This window comes from Peromyscus leucopus, chromosome X (assembly GCF_004664715.2).
Source record: "Peromyscus leucopus breed LL Stock chromosome X, UCI_PerLeu_2.1, whole genome shotgun sequence".
In the NCBI taxonomy this organism is placed as follows: domain Eukaryota; kingdom Metazoa; phylum Chordata; class Mammalia; order Rodentia; family Cricetidae; genus Peromyscus; species Peromyscus leucopus.
This window is the reverse complement of record NC_051083.1, coordinates 60,446,852-60,465,515: the sequence shown is the minus strand read 5'-3', so window position 1 is coordinate 60,465,515 and position 18,664 is coordinate 60,446,852. Positions and strand designations below refer to the sequence as shown.

The 18,664-nt window shown below is 37.4% G+C and overlaps 1 protein-coding gene and 1 pseudogene across 1 annotated transcript in view; one reads left to right on the top strand and one right to left on the bottom strand.

Moving 5' to 3' along the window:
- Tex11 (testis expressed 11) overlaps positions 1-18,664 on the top strand; it is a 387,858-nt gene that overhangs the window by 267,566 nt on the left and 101,628 nt on the right.
- Positions 8,519-9,355, bottom strand: LOC114703154 (annotated as a pseudogene).

Here is an 18,664-nt window from a genome sequence, read left to right as displayed (position 1 = left end):
TCCAAACATGCTTAAATTCCTATTTGTCAATAATAAATCATTTAATTATAGTAACACTTTCTTCAAATTTTTATTATTTTGTGTGTGTGTGTGTGTGTGAGAGAGAGAGAGAGAGAGAGAGAGAGAGAGAGAGAGAGAGAGAAGGAATATGAAAACAAAGAACGAAGTTGAATGACTCATGCTTTCTAATGTCAAAGCTTATTACAAAGATACATAACCAAAATTTATGGAACTGGCATAAATATAGATAGACCAATGAAACAAAATAGAGAACACAGAAACAAACCTTAGCATACATGGCCAAATGATTTTTGATGAAGGTTCTAGGACCATTTAATGGAGAAATAAGTCTTTTAACAAATGATGATGGAAAAAATAAATAAAATTTTATATCCAAAGGAAATTGGACTTTTTCTTTGCATCATGTATAAAGATTAACCCCAAATGGATCAAAGACATAAATATTACAGCTAAATTTCCTCTGGTTGTACAAGCAATTACAAGCAGCTGCTAGAATAAATAAATTCAGTAAAATTTCAGGATACAAAACTTGATACCATTTCTTTATATTACAATAAAATATTCTGCAAGTAAAGCAAAAGTATTTCCCCTTTACTATAGCATGAAAAGATATATAAAATACTTAAGAATAAATTTACCTAAGATGAAAAACTGAAATAAATGGAAAGATATATCATTCTTATGGATTAAAAAAATTAATGGTACTAACATATTTATGCTTATCCCCCTAAAAACTACAGATTAAGGGCAATCTCTATCAAAATTCTAGTATCATTTTTCATAGAAATAGAAGTAGTAATACTAAAATCTTTTGAAAAGATGGAACAGAAGTTGAGAGAGAGTCCCATTTTTCTAGAGGATCCAGTTTGGTGCTCTGCACCCAAGTCAGGAGGTTCCCAACTGCCTGTACGTCCAGCCCCAGGCAACCAGACGCCTCCTTCTTCTTCTTCTTCTTGCTTTTGCAAGCATCTGCACACATGTGGCATACATTCAGAGACACACAGACACATAAGCAAAGTAAAAATAAATATTAGGAAAAAAAACAGTTGGAGGTGTCACACTTTCTGGTTCCAAATTACACTTCAAGGCTATAGTATTCCCACAGTATGATACTGTCATCAAAACAGAAACATAGAACAATGAAGAATATTGAAAGCCAAGAAAAGGCTCATTTTTTCTTCAATAAGAGTATCCATAAAATAGCAGAAAAAGATTGCCTTTTAAAAAATTATGTTGGAAAATGGATATTCTTTTTGTTTGTTTGTTTGGTTGGTTTTTCGAGACAGGGTTTCTCTGTGTAGCTTTGTGCCTTTCCTGGGACTCACTTGGTAGTCCAGGCTGGCCTCGAACTCACAGAGATCCGCCTGCCTCTGCCTCCCGAGTGCTGGGATTAAAGGCGTGCGCCGCCACCGCCCGGCTGGATATTCTTATTCAAAACCATGAAACTGCACCTTTATCTTACACTATTCACAAAAATTAATCTTACATATATTAAAGACTTAAGCATAATAACTGAAGCCATAAAACACCTAAAAGAAAAAAATAGGGAACAAACTCTTTGACATTGATCTTGGTAATGATTTAAAATACAACAGACAAAAGCAAAAATAACCAAGTAGGACTATATAAATCTAAAATGTTTCTATACAGCAAAGGAAACATTTAACAAAATGAAAAGGTAGTCCACAAAGGAAATATTTCATACCACACATCCAATATGAAGTTAGTATGTAAAATTTATACAACTCTTCAGCCCCCACCCCCAAACCAACCTGAGGAGGTGGCAAAGACAAGAGGATCTGAGGTTCTGCTGGCCACTCAGTCCAGCAGAAACAGCCAGCTCCAGATTCCGTGAGTGACCAGGTCTCAAAACAAAACAGTGGACAAGCTAGGAATGGGGTAGGCCTGGGTAACCTTCTGCTGTTTCACGCAGTTTGGCTTCAAATAAGGACAGAATTTCCAACAATTTCTGAAATGACCCTAAACAGATTGCTGATGTTTTTAATACTGACTCAGTATTGATGATTTTAAAATGAAAATATGGGTCAATACTGAAAAATACATCATGCTTTATCAAATATTCAACCAAGAATTACATAAAACTAAATAATCCCATCCATCTCATTATTATTTACCTCAAGAAAAATAACAGAATAAATATGAGAATAAATCCAGTGCAGAGCCAGAGACTAGGAAAATATAGTCAGTGCTTAGAAACTGTGAAAGATTTCTGTAATTAAAAGCAAATGCAATCAGGATGATTAAAAAAAAATCAGGGATGAGAATATTGAAACCAAAAAGAAATGAGAATAAAAAAATAGCCTAGGAAAATCTATTAAGTCAGAAATTAATGGAACCTAGGAACAATTGATTATGGTTACAGAAGAACTGCAAACATTAATCCAATTCTCCACTGTGTGACAAGCAATAGAGACCGTTTATATTTTGAATCCAGGCTTTTCTGTCAAGCACATTTTTAAGCAATATAAGAGATCAGCTTCAGCTTATATAAGAAACAGAGGATAGAGACTTGGGGGTAACTTGCATAGTATTGAAAATCCCTCTAATTCCCACATCAAAGTGGGGGTGGGACTAGTGTATCTAGCACACTGTAATAGCTAGTTTCTAAATATATCCTCCCAATGAACTGTGCTTCTTGGTATTCACATCCTGGTAAAAATCTTTTCTCCTGGAATCTGGACTGGCTCTGTGGTTTGTTTTTTATTACAAGCATATTTTAACTATACAAAGTAATTGGTTTCACTATGACATTTTCATATATATATTATATATATAACATACTATGATCATATTCATAACATCATTAACCCTTACTTAGGCCCTTCCCCCACCCATATGGCTAATAGTCCTCTTCTACTTTCCTGTCTCTCTTATTTTAATTGCTACACATGAGAGAAAACATATATTGTCTTTGATTCTGGGTTATTTTGCTTAAGAAGACACTCATTGGCTAAAACTATTTTCTTTAAAATGACATATTTTTTTATCCAAGTAAGACTCATTCTGTATATTTAAAACTTCTTTATTAATCCAACTATTGACAGACACACCAATTCCAAAACTCAACAATAAACATGGGTATACAGGTATCCTATTATAAGTGTACTTTGAATCTTTCAAGTATATAACCAAAAACGGTATGTTGAATCATATGATAGTTATATTTTTCATTATTGAGGCCTCCCCATACTAATTCCCACAGTGGCTGGGCTATTCTCACTAGTAGCATAAAAGAGTTCCTTCTCAAATGGTCAGTTTTCTCTGAGATCATGATAACCATTTTCCAGTGGAAAGCCACACATGCAAGAATATTTGGGCACCATGTATTAGCCTTAGCAGGGATACAAAAAGGACACAAAGTTGGGTGGGAAAGGAAAGGGGTGGATATGGGAAGAGTAGGATGGGGAAGGGTGAATATGATCAAGAAATTAAGTAACTAATGAAAAAAATTTCCTTTCCCTGCTACAATTTCACAAGTGTTTGCTGGTTTGGAAGTACCTAATTACAGCCATTCCAAACAGGGTGAGAAATTTAAAGCAGTAGTTTAAATTTACACTTCCTTGGTGGCTATGTTGAACACTTTTTAACTTATTGTAGTACTAGTCATACTAGTATATAATGTTTTGATCAAATCCACCCCCCTTCACTTTTCTCCAGTTCCTCCCCTACCACTTCCATCACTTTCCCCTTCCAAGTTATTTGGTTGCTTTTCAAACACTACCTACTGAGTCCATTTATGCACATACTATCTGTATGTGCACAGGTGTGGGACCATCTACTAGAGCATGGGTAGCCTCTCACAACCTGTATCTCTGAAGGAAACTGACTCTCCCTTCCCTAGCAGCCATCAATTGTCAATAGCTCCTCAGATAGGGATGGCAACTAAGGACTCCTTCCCCAACCATGCTGGGATTTGGCCTGGCTTGATTTTGTGCAAGTTCTGTGCATGCAATCATAACCACTGTGAGTTCATGTATGCAACTGTCCTGTTGTTTCTGGCCAATATTGTTTTGCTGCAAACATATACCCTCCTTGGCTCTTAGAATTTTTCCACCCCCTCTTCTGCAGTGACTCCTGAGCTTTGGAGAAAGGGGCTGTGATATAGGTGTCCTATTTAGAGCTGAACACTACAATTTCTTATTCTCTGTACACTGACCTCATCATTTGTGGGAGCCCACAGTAACTCAGTTTCCCACAGGGACTCGGCTTGAAGCTGAAGTCCATTCTGACCCAAAAGAGTTCAAAGACTGCTTGCTCTAGTCTCTTCAGAAGCTGTGAGAAAGCTCTGATAAGGCTCCTAGGGAAAGTACAGGGGCTGTGAGAAAGTCCTGATCAGCTTGTGGGAAATAAGTAATTATTTAGCAAATGTCCAATTCTAGGCAGGCTGCTGATGGTAGCAGGTGGCACATGTTTGAGATAATGAAACTGCCTGTTCCTTGAATCAAGGACAGGCTAGACCACCTGTGCTGTGCTTTGTTCCACTTTAGCTTTTCAGTTTGTATGTAAGATGGCTGTGAAATAAACTCAGAGCTCGCTTGGTATTGACCAGAAGCCCTCCCAGCGCTGATTTTCTGTCTCCGTCTATTCTTCTATCTGTTTTTTCACCAGCCTCATGTCCTACTCAGCTACCCTAGCTGACTCATCGGCTGGTTCTGACAATCATCTACAAAAAGAAGCTTCTTTAGGAGGCTTGAAAGATGCACTAATTTGGGGTATAGGTGGCAGTTAATTACTGTCCATTTAGCAGAATAATACTACTAGGTTCTCCTGTAGGGTCTATGACCTAATCAGCCATAGGTTTATTGCTCAGTTGAAGGTATGAGGCATGGGTTCCATCTTGTAGCTCTAGCTTTAAATCCAATCAGAAAGTGGTTGGTTACTTTCAAACATTCATTACACTAGTTTCCACCAGTGGAGGTATCTTCCCAGGCCAGTCATTACTGGAACTCACAGGGCTCACAAGTGGGTAAGACTGTTGATCCAGTCCTATGTTAAGGTTCCCCGATCCATTTGGAGTCCAATTTTGTGTAAAGTGAGAGATAAGGATTGTGGTGGTATTTGTTCCCCAAAATATTGTGTACTTTAATAAATTTATCTGGGGTCAGAGAACAGACAGCCACTAGATACAAAGGCTAGAAAATGGTGGCACTCACACCTTTAATCCTAGCATTCCAGAAACAGAAATCCCTCTGGATCTCTGTGAGTTCAAGGCCACTTTGGAAATAGCCAAGCATGGTGACACACGCCTTTAATCCCAGAAAGCCAGCCTTTAATCCCAGGGAGTGGTGGTAGAAAGCAGGAAGATATATAAGGCGTGAGGGCAAGAAACTAGAGGCATTTTGGCCTGGTTAAGCATTTGGCTGGTTAAGATTTTGGCTGGTTAAGCATTCAGGCTCTTGAGCAGTAATTCAGCTGAGACCCATTCCGGATGAGAACTCAGAGGCCTCCAGTCTGAGGAGACAAGACCAGCTGAGGATCCGGCGAGGTGAGATAGCTGTGGCTTGTTCTGTCTCTCTGATCTACCAGCATGGACCCCAATAACTCGCCTCAGGTTTGATTTTGTTAATAAGAACTTTTAAAATTCCTGCTACAAAGGATATTGTTTCATTCTTCTACATACAGCAATCCTGTTTGAACAGCACCATTTGCTGAAGGTCTTTCATGTGTTTACTGGCCATTTGTACTTTTTTTTAAGTTTTATCGTATTATTAGTGTGTGTGCATGTGTTCATGAGTGCATAATGTGTACATGGGCATGCATGTGGAGGTCAGAAGATAATTTTGTGGAGTTCATTCTTTCCAATCATCTTTAGATGTGTTCTGGGACTCGAACACGGGTCACCAGGCTTGCACAACATGTGCCTTTACCCACCAAGCCATCTCACTAGCTCCACTTGCACTGCTTCATTCAGCTCACCTGCCTACTTACTGATTGGATTATTTAGAAGCTTAGTGCTCAAAACTTTTTTAGTTCTTTATATATTCTAGTTATTAATTCCTGGTCCAATGAATAGCTGGTGAATATTTTCTTTTATTCCATAGACCATCTCTTTGTACCACTGTTTCTTTTGCTGTGCAGATTGTTTTTTAAAGTGTATTTATAATTATGTGTATGTCTCTGTGTGTATGTGTGGGTATATGCATGTGAGTACAGGTGCTCATGGAGGCCAAAGCTGTCAGATCCTTCTGGAGCTGAAGTTAGAGGCTGTTGTAAGCTGCCCAGCATCCGTGCTGGGAATCCAATTCAGGGCCTCTGCAAAAACATTATGCATTCTTAACCACTGAACCATTTCTCCAGTCCCCACTATATAGCTTTTCAATGGGATACAATCTGGTTTATCAATCCTTGCTATAATTTCCTGAGTCTTGTTGATTTCTGATGTTAATATAGTCTTGTCTTCTAGTTTCTTACTTCTTGTAACTCTGGATAAACCAAATCATGATATAAGATATCCAACTTCCTCAGGCATTTCATGTTATAAGGAAATCTAAGCTAGACATATGACGAAAGAGGGAGATACCTGATTAACTTCCAGATGTTTCAAACATTTCAGGCAACAGGTATATAAGTGAAGAAAGCATAATGAATAGTTAGTCCAGCCATTTTTTAGAATTTTCTGTAAGTTTAGATATTTCTAGCACCAGCCACTCTCTGATTGCATCCACAAAACCTCCCAAGCAACATCCACCCAAGTTGAGTTATTTAATGAGACAAACCAGTAAGTTTTAAGGTTGCATGTTACAAAGCAATAAATAACTATAAAGCTCATGCATTCTGAAAGAAATTCTACCAGCAACATGTCCATTTATGACAGAATATCGTCAAAGTCAGCTAACCCAGATCACATGTGAGAGTGAACTATGCCATGGGATAACAATACATACAACCACACAGATTGCTGTCTCTTAGGAGCCTGTTCTTTTCTAATGAGAGACAGAAAAGGAGTGGATCCAGAGGAGAGGGAAAGAGGAAGAACTGGGAGGAGTGGAGGGAGGAGAAATTATAATCAGGAATATATTATATGAGAAAAGAATAAAAAGAAAAACTGTTGGCTGGATATTTGATACTGCATAATATCAGCATTTTTCAGAGTGGACAGACATTTTTATTTTATAATCATCAATAATGAAAACATTGCTTCACATAAACCTATGTGCAAAATGGTAGCAGTTTGTTTAGGGCCATTTTAGAAATTGTTGAAAGTTATGTCCTAATCCCAAGCCAAAATTCACCTAATGATAATGAAACTCAAGTAATCAACTCAGTGATTTTTAAAATCAAACATTCTAATACAATATATTCTAAAGATATAATAACTTGAAACATGGTGTCCTACTTTGCTTTCTATTGCTATGATAAATAACCATGACCCAGGGCAACTTGGAGAAGAAAGGGTTTATTTGTCTTACACTTCCACATCACAGTTCATCAATGAAGAAAGTTAGGGCAGGAAGTCAAGCACTCTCTAGGTACCCCTGGTCCGGCCACTGCTGCTTTCCTCAGCCCCTCTTCCCAGCCCATATCCATCCTCTTGGGACTAGTCATGCAACAAGGCCCCATCCAGGATGCCCCTAGTATTGCTCTGTCACCCTCTGTGGAGCTGGACTTTGAAGCATATTAAGAGGCTTCTGAAGTCAGTCCCTTTCTCTCACCTGCTAGTCTATTACTCCACCCACACACTGTAATGATCTGAGAATGTTTCGAATCTGAAGCCAGAATTCAATCATATTTGAGAACAGTCATAATCTGAACCCTAACACCCAGAGTGGCCCCAAGACTGAAAAATTACAGCCAGCCCAGTAGCTGACTTCACATTGTGGTTTCGGTTTGCATTTCCCTGATGGCTAATGATAGTTGAACATCTTTTCAGGTGGTTATTCCACATTGATTTTGATGATGATAAAGTTTGACAAACACTAAAAATGTCTTCTTTAAAGACTCTTTAGACATTAAAGATCCCATGAAAATAAATCCAAAGAACATACAGACTGTAAAACAACACCTACTCATTTCTCCCTGCTTTACATACTCTGTCTGACATGCACATTAATGTAGCTTAACTCTTATGATCTTGGGTTTTTTAAGATTAATTTTGATTTTATTAATATCTCTCTCTCTCCCTCCTCTCTCTTTGTTTGTTTATTGAGACAGAGTTTCTTCATGTAGCTCTGGCTGGCCTGGAACTTGCTCTGTAGACTGGCCTGGAACTGCCTCCCTCTGCCTCCCAAGTGCTGGAATTAAAGGTGTGTGCCACCACTGCTTGGCATGATTAATTATTATTAATTTCTCATAATTATTTCAGAGAACTGACATTTGAAGTTAGTACAACTAAAAAAAGCATATTAGAATTTAGGCACTCAACATCCCTTAAATAAGGAGGGTGCATAATAGATACAGTGGTGCTCCCCAGTTGAAATAATTATAAGTTATCCCGAATTCTGTAAAAGCATGGTCCCATAAGTTCTCAAAAGAAAGGTCAAGCTGAGATCTGAGCATCCTGGCCCCTGGGGATGGATCTTCTAATGAGGATAAGGCTGTCTGAGACCTGGCAGCCCATGTTGTGGCCTGTTACTTGCACTTTGAAGAGAGTGCCGAAGGCACCTATGCAGAGCTTGCACTCAATCCTCCCTGGTCCCTGCTGGAGGAACTGAGCAGACAAGTTAGGTTAACCATCACAGTTCCACTGAGGATGATGCTGTTTTCAACTCTGATATTTAAAGCACTGGTAGAACTGCTGTTAATCCTTTCAGTTGATGCTTTCTGAACATTCAAACTTTTCATTCCACTTAGCAAATGAAACTCTCAGAGTCCTGCTGAATAAGACATTTTGTGTCCTTAGGTGGAAAAACTACACGATAGAGGTTTTGTTCTTTTCTATACTCAGCTCTGTTGTCCCTTGCTGAAAAATAGGCTGGTTGTTGCCAGTAATGACCAAGTTTTCATTTCACCTTCCTCTACTGTGCTCTTATAAAAACAATGGCTACTTGCTTGAATTGCAGTCGACGGCTTTCAGGAAACTCCATGCTGTCACAGCCATTTGGCCCAATGCAAATCACAGCTCAGATGACAAGCATTATGAGTGGATGGATGACACTCAAGATAAACAGGAGATAATCACACAGATAGCTAAGTTGCCCTTTCTCCCTCTCAACTTGGTTTTATGGAGACAATAAGCATCAACAGGAATACACAGCTTTAAAGTTACTGCTGTGCTCTTTGTGAATGTTCCTTAGCTCCACAGCCTTCTCCCACATGACTTTCTTCACTAGCCATTGGAACTTTACTGCTCAGCAGTGCTGCCATCTTGGGCCATTTTGACAAAACCATTGTAGGGTGGCTTTTTTTCATTCCTTTGACACGAACTTCAAAATTAATTTTACTATTTTTTAAAGATTTATTTGTTTTTATATGATTGCTCTATCTGCATGTACACTTTATGTCAAAAGAGGGCATCAGATCCCACTAGAGATGGTTGTGAGACACTATATGGTTGCTGGGAATTGAACTCAGCACCTCTGGAAGAGCAGCCAGTGCTCTTAACCGCTGAGCCATCTCTCCAGCCCTAATTTTACTATTATTTAAGTGACTTAGAAAGCAGTACTATATTGATCAGTACAATAATATTATGCTTTCTAAGAACAGGAATATATATTCAATGTGTTTATAAAAACCACAGAAAAAAAGTTATTCATCATAGAAAGAAAAAAAATCAATTTTCCATACCTTTTATTATCAATCAGGAATTGAGTAATGCTCAGACAGAACTCCAAAGGCATAGCAAGATGTAGTATTTCCATGACCGGCGTAACAAAGAAAAATTAATTAATTAATCATACTAACAAAGAAAAAAGAATGACAATGAATAAAACATGTGAACATCATTTACAGGAAGCTTAGTTGTTTTTAATAATTTTTCTGCTCAAAACAGCCATATTAAATGTTTGCCATATTACCATATTTTATCTAGTAATTCACCAAATATTTTAACATATTAATATCCACTACAAGAAAGAGGGTAGTGACATAGACACCCTTATATGGACCACAAGTAACCAAGTGCAAACCTCTGTAATCAGCTTGGCAACACTTTATGCTAAGAACACCTGGTTAAGACTTGGACTCTGAAGTCAGACGCCACCTGTACAGCTATAGGCAAGTTACTTCCTTGTTCTTTACCTTAGTTTTGTCACATGTAAATGGTGACTATACTACCAATTTATGCTATTAAGAGGATTCCATGATATAAGATATATGGAGAAAATAAAGCAATGTATCTAGCACTTACTAAACATTAAATAAGTGACAGTTCCTATTACTGTTATTCCCTTTCTTCAGAAATTGTACTTATGAAAAGTCATCTGAAATATGAAAAAAAGAGTTTCTAAAAAAAGATATTTAAGAAGTTTATACTACAAAACAGAAAAGGAACACCATGAAATGTCAACTATGGTGTAGCCATAAATTATCATATAACCATTGCTGAGTATTAAATAACATGGAAAAATGACTAAACACTAACATAAAAATATTGTAGACTACCAGTAAGTGAACAATTTAAAAACAAATTTATATGCAATATTAATTCTATAAAAACACACAAGTAGACTAAGAAAATACAACATATCAAATTGCTAAAATTTATTATGTTTATATTTAATGATTAATTCTGCAAATGTTTAATGAGTATATTCTCTGAATCTGTCACTATATTTGTACTAGGAATATAGCACTAAACAAAATACACAAGAAGCCTTACTATCAAGATTATACTCTAGGGCAGTGGTTCTCACCCTTCCTAATGCTGCCACCTTTTGATACAGTTCCTCATGGTGTGCTGACCCCAACCATAAACTTATTTTGTTGCTACTTCATAACTCTATTTTTCTACTATTATGAGTCATAATATAAATATTTATGTTTTATGAACATCTTAGGCAACCCCCAAAGGGGTTGCAACCCACAGGTTGAGAACCCCTGTTCCAGGAGATATTGGAACCATGGTATTTTTAGTACCTTCCAAATTTTCTTTGATGAGTTTGTGATATCATTTCACGATAAAAATAATTGTCTACTTTATAATTTTTAGCCAGGTATGGTGTCACACATCTTTAATCCCTGCACTTGGGAGGCAGAGGCATACAGATATCTCTGAGTTCAAAGCCAGTCTGGTCTACACAAGTTCTAGGCCACCAAGGCTATAAAGGGAGACTTGTCTCAAAAAAAATGTTTTTTAACTTGTCTGTTATAAAAATTGACAGGTGGTGGTGACTCATGCCTTTAATCCCACCATTTGAGAGGCAGAGGCAGGTGGATCTCTGTGAGTTCAAGGCCAGCCTGGGATAGAGAGTGAGTTCCAGGAAGGCTCCAAAGCTATACAGAAAAATCCTGTCTTGAAAAAAATTTAAAAAATAAAAAGGTAAAATTATCAGCGAAAGTCAAATGCCTGCAATTAAACTAATCGTTCTAAAAGGAAAAATACTTTTTATAAAGAAATAAACATGTGCCTGAAAATTTCATGATGTCATTGTTTTTTACTGCTGAGTAGAAATCCATTGTGTAATATGTAACACATTTTCTTTATCCAGTCTTTGGTTGAGGGCATCTCAGTGGTTTCCAGGTTCTAGCTATTACGAATAATGCTACTATGAACATAGTTGAGCAAGGGTCCTTGTGGTATGATTGAGCATCCTTTGGGTATATGCCCAAGATTGATATAGCTGGGTCTTGAGGTAGATTGATTCCCAGTTTTCTGAGAAACTGCCATACTGACTTCCAAAGTAGCTGTACAAGTTTGTACTCCACCAACAGTGGAGGAGTGTTCCCCTTGCTCCACATCCTCTCCAACATAAGCTGTCATCAGTGTTTTTGATCTTAGTCATTCTGACAGATCTAAGATGGTATCTCAGAGTCATTTTCATTTGTATTTCCCTGATGACAAAGGAACTCATGAACAGCTGTGGAGCCTCCATGGGACTGGACTAGGCCCTCTGCATAAGCTTGATCTGCTTAAGGGCCCCTGGCAGTAGGATCAGGATCCATCCTTGGTGCATGAGCTGGCTTTTTGGAGCCCATTACCTATGGTGGGATACCCTACACAGCCTTGGTGCAGGGGGAGGGATTTGGACCTGCCTCAACTGAATGTATCAGACTCTGCTGACTCTCCATGGGAGGCCTTACCTTTTTGAAAGAGGGAATAGGGTAGGTTGGGGAAGGAAGGCTGGGGGGAGTGAGAGGAGGGAAGAGAGGAGGATCTGTGATTGGTATGTAAAATGAACAAAAATTTCTTAATAAAAAAGAAATGGCTAACTCATGCAATGAGCCCAGGACCCGGCACCACCGCACAGCTGCCTCCCAAACAGATCAAGCCAATCGACTGTCTCACCTATTCAGGGGCCTGATCCAGTTGGGGGCCCCTCAGCCTTTGGTTCATAGTTCATGTGTTTCCATTCATTTGGTTATTTGTCCCTGTGCTTTATCCAACCTTGGTTTCAACAATTCTCGCTCATATAAACCCTCCTCTTCCTCACTAATTAGACTCCCAGTGCTCCACCAGGGGCCTAGCCGTGGATGTCTGCATCCAGATTCCTCAGTCCTTGGATGGGGTTTCTGGCCCAACTATTAGGGTGTTTGGCCATCCCATCACCAGAGTAGGTCAGTCCTGGCTGTCTCTTGACCATTGCCAGAAGTCTTTTGTGGGGTATCTTTGTGGATTTCTGTGGGGCCTCTTTAGCTCTTTGTTATGCAGGGACGCTTGGCTCAATCTGGGAGGAGGGACTGGACTGCCTGGACTGAGTCTATGAGGTCGATCCCAGTCCTCGGGGAGACCTTGATCTGGAGGAGGTGGGAATGGGGGGTGGATGGGGGAAGGGGAGGGGGGCAGGAAGGGAGAGAACAAGGGAATCTGTGGCTATTATGTAGAACTGAATAGTATTGTAAAATAAAAAAAAAAGAAAGAAATGCACAGACTACAGCAGGGATGCAGCTGATAGAGATGTAGCTAAGTAGTACAGAACTTGCCTAGCATGCACAGTCGCCAGCAGTACAAAATTGATCAGACTGTAAAATTACTTTCTCAGCGTATTAGAATGAACTATTATTTTAATAGAAAAACCTTAAATTTATGTAAGTCTCATAATTTATAACAATTTCAGAAAACTTACTTTAAACTCTACTTCTGATATTACATTTAGATAAACATTGTAATGATGAATTCTAATCCAAAAATAACCAACTTCAAGCCTGGTAATTTCAATAATATATCTTATTTTCATACATAGTATTAATTTGAGTAAGTCTATTCCTTTAGAAGGTTAACTTCTTTAGCCTCTTAATGCAAGAAAGTGGATTTGGTTCTTAATAGTTTTCAGCCTGTGTATGTGGGGGTGATATAGAATCCTCTACATTTGAGCTTCTGGGATCTTTTTTTCTTTCTTTCTTTCTTTTCTTTTTTTTTTTTTTTTTTTTTTTGGTTTTTCAAGACAGAGTTTTTCTGTATAGTCCTGCTGTCCTGGAACTCAATCTGTAGACCAGGCTAGCCTTGAACTCAGAGATTTCCCCCAGCCTCTGCCTCCAGAATACTAGAATTAAAGGCATGCCCTACCACCACCCAGTCTTCTTAGGTCTTTTGAGTGACTAAATTTCTAGAACACACAGAAAATAGCACAAAACTTAGAGCTACTGCCAAATTTGATTACTGTCCTAATTATTAAAAATGATTATTGCATAACCAGTAATTATACTAATACATAATTTTATGTAGTACAAATAACTCAGTTCTTAAAGATTACTAAAATACCCAGGCATGGTGCATCTACAACCCTAGAATTTGGGAAATGGAAGCAAGAAGATCAAGAGTTTAAGTCCATCTTCAGCTATTTACTGAATTCAAGGACAGCCTAAGATATACAGGATATATGTGATAAATGCTTTACAGACATTTTCTTGTAAGATTCTCCAAACAACATAACATAGACATTATTATTATTATTTTATCTCTTTTGAAGATAAACTGAAACACAAAAAAGTTAAGGCACTTGCCAAATGACACACAGCTATATATATATATCAGTATATTTATTTCTTTGCATATTCTACACCCTTAATAATAATTGAAAAATAAATAACAATGTTTATACAAGTAATTATTTAAAAGGACATCATTAGACAGTCTCATTCAATGAACAGTTTTTTCTCTTTGGCAACTGTGGAGGAGGCCAGGAATATCTCAGCCAGAGAACACAGATCTGATTGTTCTTCTTAGTACTTCCTCAACCCCCATGGCCATCTCCAAGTCCCTCAATAAAATGGCCATCCTTTTCCCACAACCCCTCCAAAACAAGAATCCTTTGTTCATGACTGTAGAAATGTTCATAAAGGTTGAGCAGCTGTAATTCTCTGCTAAACTAAGAGGAAACTGATTGCTTTGATTCAGTTCCTTTTTAAAAGCACCTTTTAATTTCATTCCTATTCTTTCTTCTCTCTTTCTTCCTAGTCAATAATTCCTTTTCTATTGATCAGTTTCCTTCTCAACCACCTCCAAATTATACCTATTGTTAGTAAATTACAAAATTACTTTGTGCTGATATTTCAAAATTGTATGTTCTTTACACAGAGAAATGATACCTTCAAGGAGTTCTCCATTACATGTTTTGCCTTTCATGAGGACTCTCATCTTTAAGAAAAGCCCAGCTGGATCTAAATGCTCCTATTTTAAACAAAGAAATCACAATGATATTATAACTCTGGAATGCAAAAGACAATTTTCAAGTAATTGCCTGTTTTGTTCAACCTTTGCAGGATGACTCAAAATCAAAGGGAATCAAAACTACAAAACATCATATAAATCATATAATAACATCTGTTCTACCCCCAAGGATATTTTCTGAAACTTTATTCAATCTCAATAAAATAATACAAGGAAAAGAGTATGCGAAACATTTCCATGGACTGACAAACATTAATGGCAATGTAAATATTTAAATGGCAAATCTCATGCCATATTCTAAAGAAAACCTTAAATATCAGATTTATTTTCTACTGTTTTTTGCTACTTCTATTTTTATTTTATTTTTGAGATTTATAATTATATTTTTCCTTTCACTTTCCTCCTTCCAAAACTCTCTAATATATACCTCCTCACTCTTTTCCAAATTCATGACCTGTTTATTCATTAATTTCATATATATATGCATGTAACAATTTTATATAACTATATAATATATAGTTATATATTCCTAAATGTAACTTCTCAGTCTGTATAATGTATTTGTATGCATGTTTTAATAATCATCCTTTTAAAGACTAGTAGAAAAGACACAAAATGTATTATTGTTTCTATAGGATATAGCTTTTATGTCTACCAATAATAACAATGCTGTCTGAGTGATATTTCCAAGTTATTATTAGCCAGCCCTAAGCCAATTGTAAATTCTTGCCTTTCTCTACTTTTGCCATCTTTACAACCACTGGCTAAACCTAAGAGAGTGTAGAGGGTAGGAGCTACTAAGAAATGTACAGCCTAGGCCCACAAACAGAACTCTTCCCTCTACAATGATAATTAGCTTATAAATAAATACTGTAGTTACTGGATCCATACTATAAATACTTATCGCTAATCATTATATGATAACTTAAGAATGAAAAATTAAGGAAAGTAACCACCAGTATATATGACACATATACAGAGAATAAACTAAAATAGTCAACTTGAACTCTGATTGATTACTGTGATTGGATTTCTGGTACTGTATCTTTCCACTCTGCCTCCTTTGAAGCTCAGTCTAACTTGGGATTTCATATCATCATATAATCTGATTTCCCACAGCTTCAAAATAATGTAAACATTTCCTAGTGTGACATATACCATGTATATATACACACTCATACCCAAGTATTTAAAGTATGTATGTATAGCTTCTAACATTGCAATTTGGATCTGAAATGTGAAACAAAAGCCCATGTTATTATATTAGAGTGTCCCCCGCTTATAGTACTATTTGGAGGTGATAGCCCTTTAACAGGTAGAGCCTATGGGGAAAAGGGGAGAGCAATACTGAAGGAGGGACTGGGACTTCAGTGCCTCTAACACACACTGCCTTTCTCCTCCCTCTTCTTCCCCTCCCCTCTCCTGTTCCAGTCCTCTATTTCTCAGGTGCTATGAGCTGAGTGCTCTGAGCTCCCACTATGATGTCCTACCCTGTCACATGCCCAAAAGTAACAGGCTGCTTGTCCACAGTTGAAACTTCTTCAACTATAAGACTTACTAAATTTTCCTCTAAGTTGATTATCTCAAGCAGTCTTGCCCACCTACACTCCATGGGGTACAGGTCCACACACGGCTGAGGACAGCTATGAATACACCTCAAGACAAACTTGTAAACTTACTTAAAATGTGACATATTTACTTATATTTCGAGGACTGCTGGGTGGCACATAAACAAGAGAAGTCATTTCGTACAGTTCTGGGGACTAGGAACTCCAAGATGGCAGTACTGGCATTCACTGGTTAGGGTTTGTTTTTTGTCAACTTGACACAAGCTAGAGTAATCTGAGAAGAGGGACCCTCCACTGACAAAATGCCCCCATCAGACTGGTCTGCAGGTAATCCTGTAAGGCATTTTCTTCATTGATGACTGATGTGGAAGGGCCCAGGCATCTCAGGGAGGTGCCATCCATGAGCAGGTAGTCCTGGGGTATATCAGAAAGCAAACTGAGCAAACCAAGAGGAGCAAGCCAGTAAGTCAGTAAGCAGCCTTCCTCCATGGCATCTTCTTTTTCAGTTCCTGCCTGCAGATTCTTGCCTGCTTGAGTTCCTGCCTTGACTTCCCTTGAGGATGAACTGAAATCTGTGAAGAGGAACAAGCCCTTTTCTCCCTACGCTACTTTTGGTCATGGTGTTTATCACAGTAATAGAAACCTAACTAGGACACAGTAGATGCAGCATTGGTAAAAGTCCTGCTTCTGGAGGAACTACCTTCTTGCAACATGTGTCCATACATGGTAGAAGGGTCACTAAGGCTTCCTTAGGCCTTTTTTTCCCCAGAGCTGAGGACTAAACCCAGGGCCTTGAGCTTGCTAGGCAGCACTCTACCACTGAGCTAAATCCTCAACCCCAGGCCTTTTTAAAAAAGTAAGGCTGCTAATGACATTCAAGAGAAGTTCATTTTCAATCTAGTCACTTCCCAAAGTCCTAACATAATTCTGTCAGCTTGAAGGTTAAGATTTCAACATAAAAATTATAGAGGGACACAAAAGTTCAGATCACAGCAACTTTTTATTTTACCTTTATGTACTATAGAAGAGAGTGAAACAATCTACTGTGTTTTTTAAAGAGGCATACTAAAGCAAATGTCTAAATTGGATTTCAAGCTATGAATTAAAACTTTGAAAATTTTAAATTAATATTTAAAAGTAAATGTCTCATACCTTGTTTGCTAGGAGTACAGCAATGAGGCCTTATTATAATATTCTTCATCATCACAATCCAAATAAACAGTGGCTAGTAATCGCAGAGCTTTAGCTATAATAAACAGAGAAGAGCTTCTATCTGAAGAATTAAACTACAACACAACAGCTGACTAGCATTTGCACAATGATGACATCATCTCAAACATAAGTTATTTTTTGTAATAGCACTGCCCATATACGACCACGTATTCTCATTGCACTAGTGTTACCAAAATATATCTCACTGCATTAGTGTATACCAAACATTGTCTAAAAATGATAGTATTATTTATACTTCTGACTTGTTTAAATTTAATATAACTGTTAAAATAATTATCTTTTTTCTTTTTGTTTTTTTCTTTGTTTTTGTTTTGTTTATTTTATTTTTGGTGGTAATGGTTTTTGTTTGTTTGTTTCTTTGAGTTGGGGGGGGGTAGTTTTTTGAGACAAGGTCTCACACTGTAGTTCCTGCTGGCCTAGAACTCTCTAGGATGCAAATGTCACTGTGTCCAGCTTAACACAATTTATTTTCTTAATGGCATCTTACCATTAAAGTACTTTATCATCCCCAATTTAAAATTCAACTTAGCTGCATTTTAAAATGAATGAAGTATCATTTAATTAATTCAATGTCTCCAGCTAGGACAGAATTGCTAAAAGGAGTAATTGTGATCAATGGGAATGAGTTTACAGATTCATAGGAAGAACTGGAAGAGAGGGAATAATAGATTGAATACATACACATTGTATGCATTTATGAATATTAAACAAAATATTAATAAACAAATGTTAAAACTAAGAGGTTTCAATAAGTGTGTCTGTCTCTAAGTAAAATAGGGATAGTAGGACAAGGCAAAGATGACCAATTAACTTTTTTAAAAATGTTAAGCATATAGTTCCCTTCAAATCCAGAGGAATGATGTTTGGATTATCATTTCTCTTAATATTTAAATTCAAAAACTAAGATGGATCAAATAAGATGCATATAAAGTAATATCATAAATATTGTGAAACACTTCTGAAGGAAGATGGGGCCCAACAACAACAACTCTACCCAATCCAGAATGATGCCATGGTAATCATCATCATACTATACTTCTTGCCAGAATTTCAGACAATCTTACCCACTACTCTAAAACTTGCTGCAGAACCTACAGTTAGTCTAACTGAGATTTAA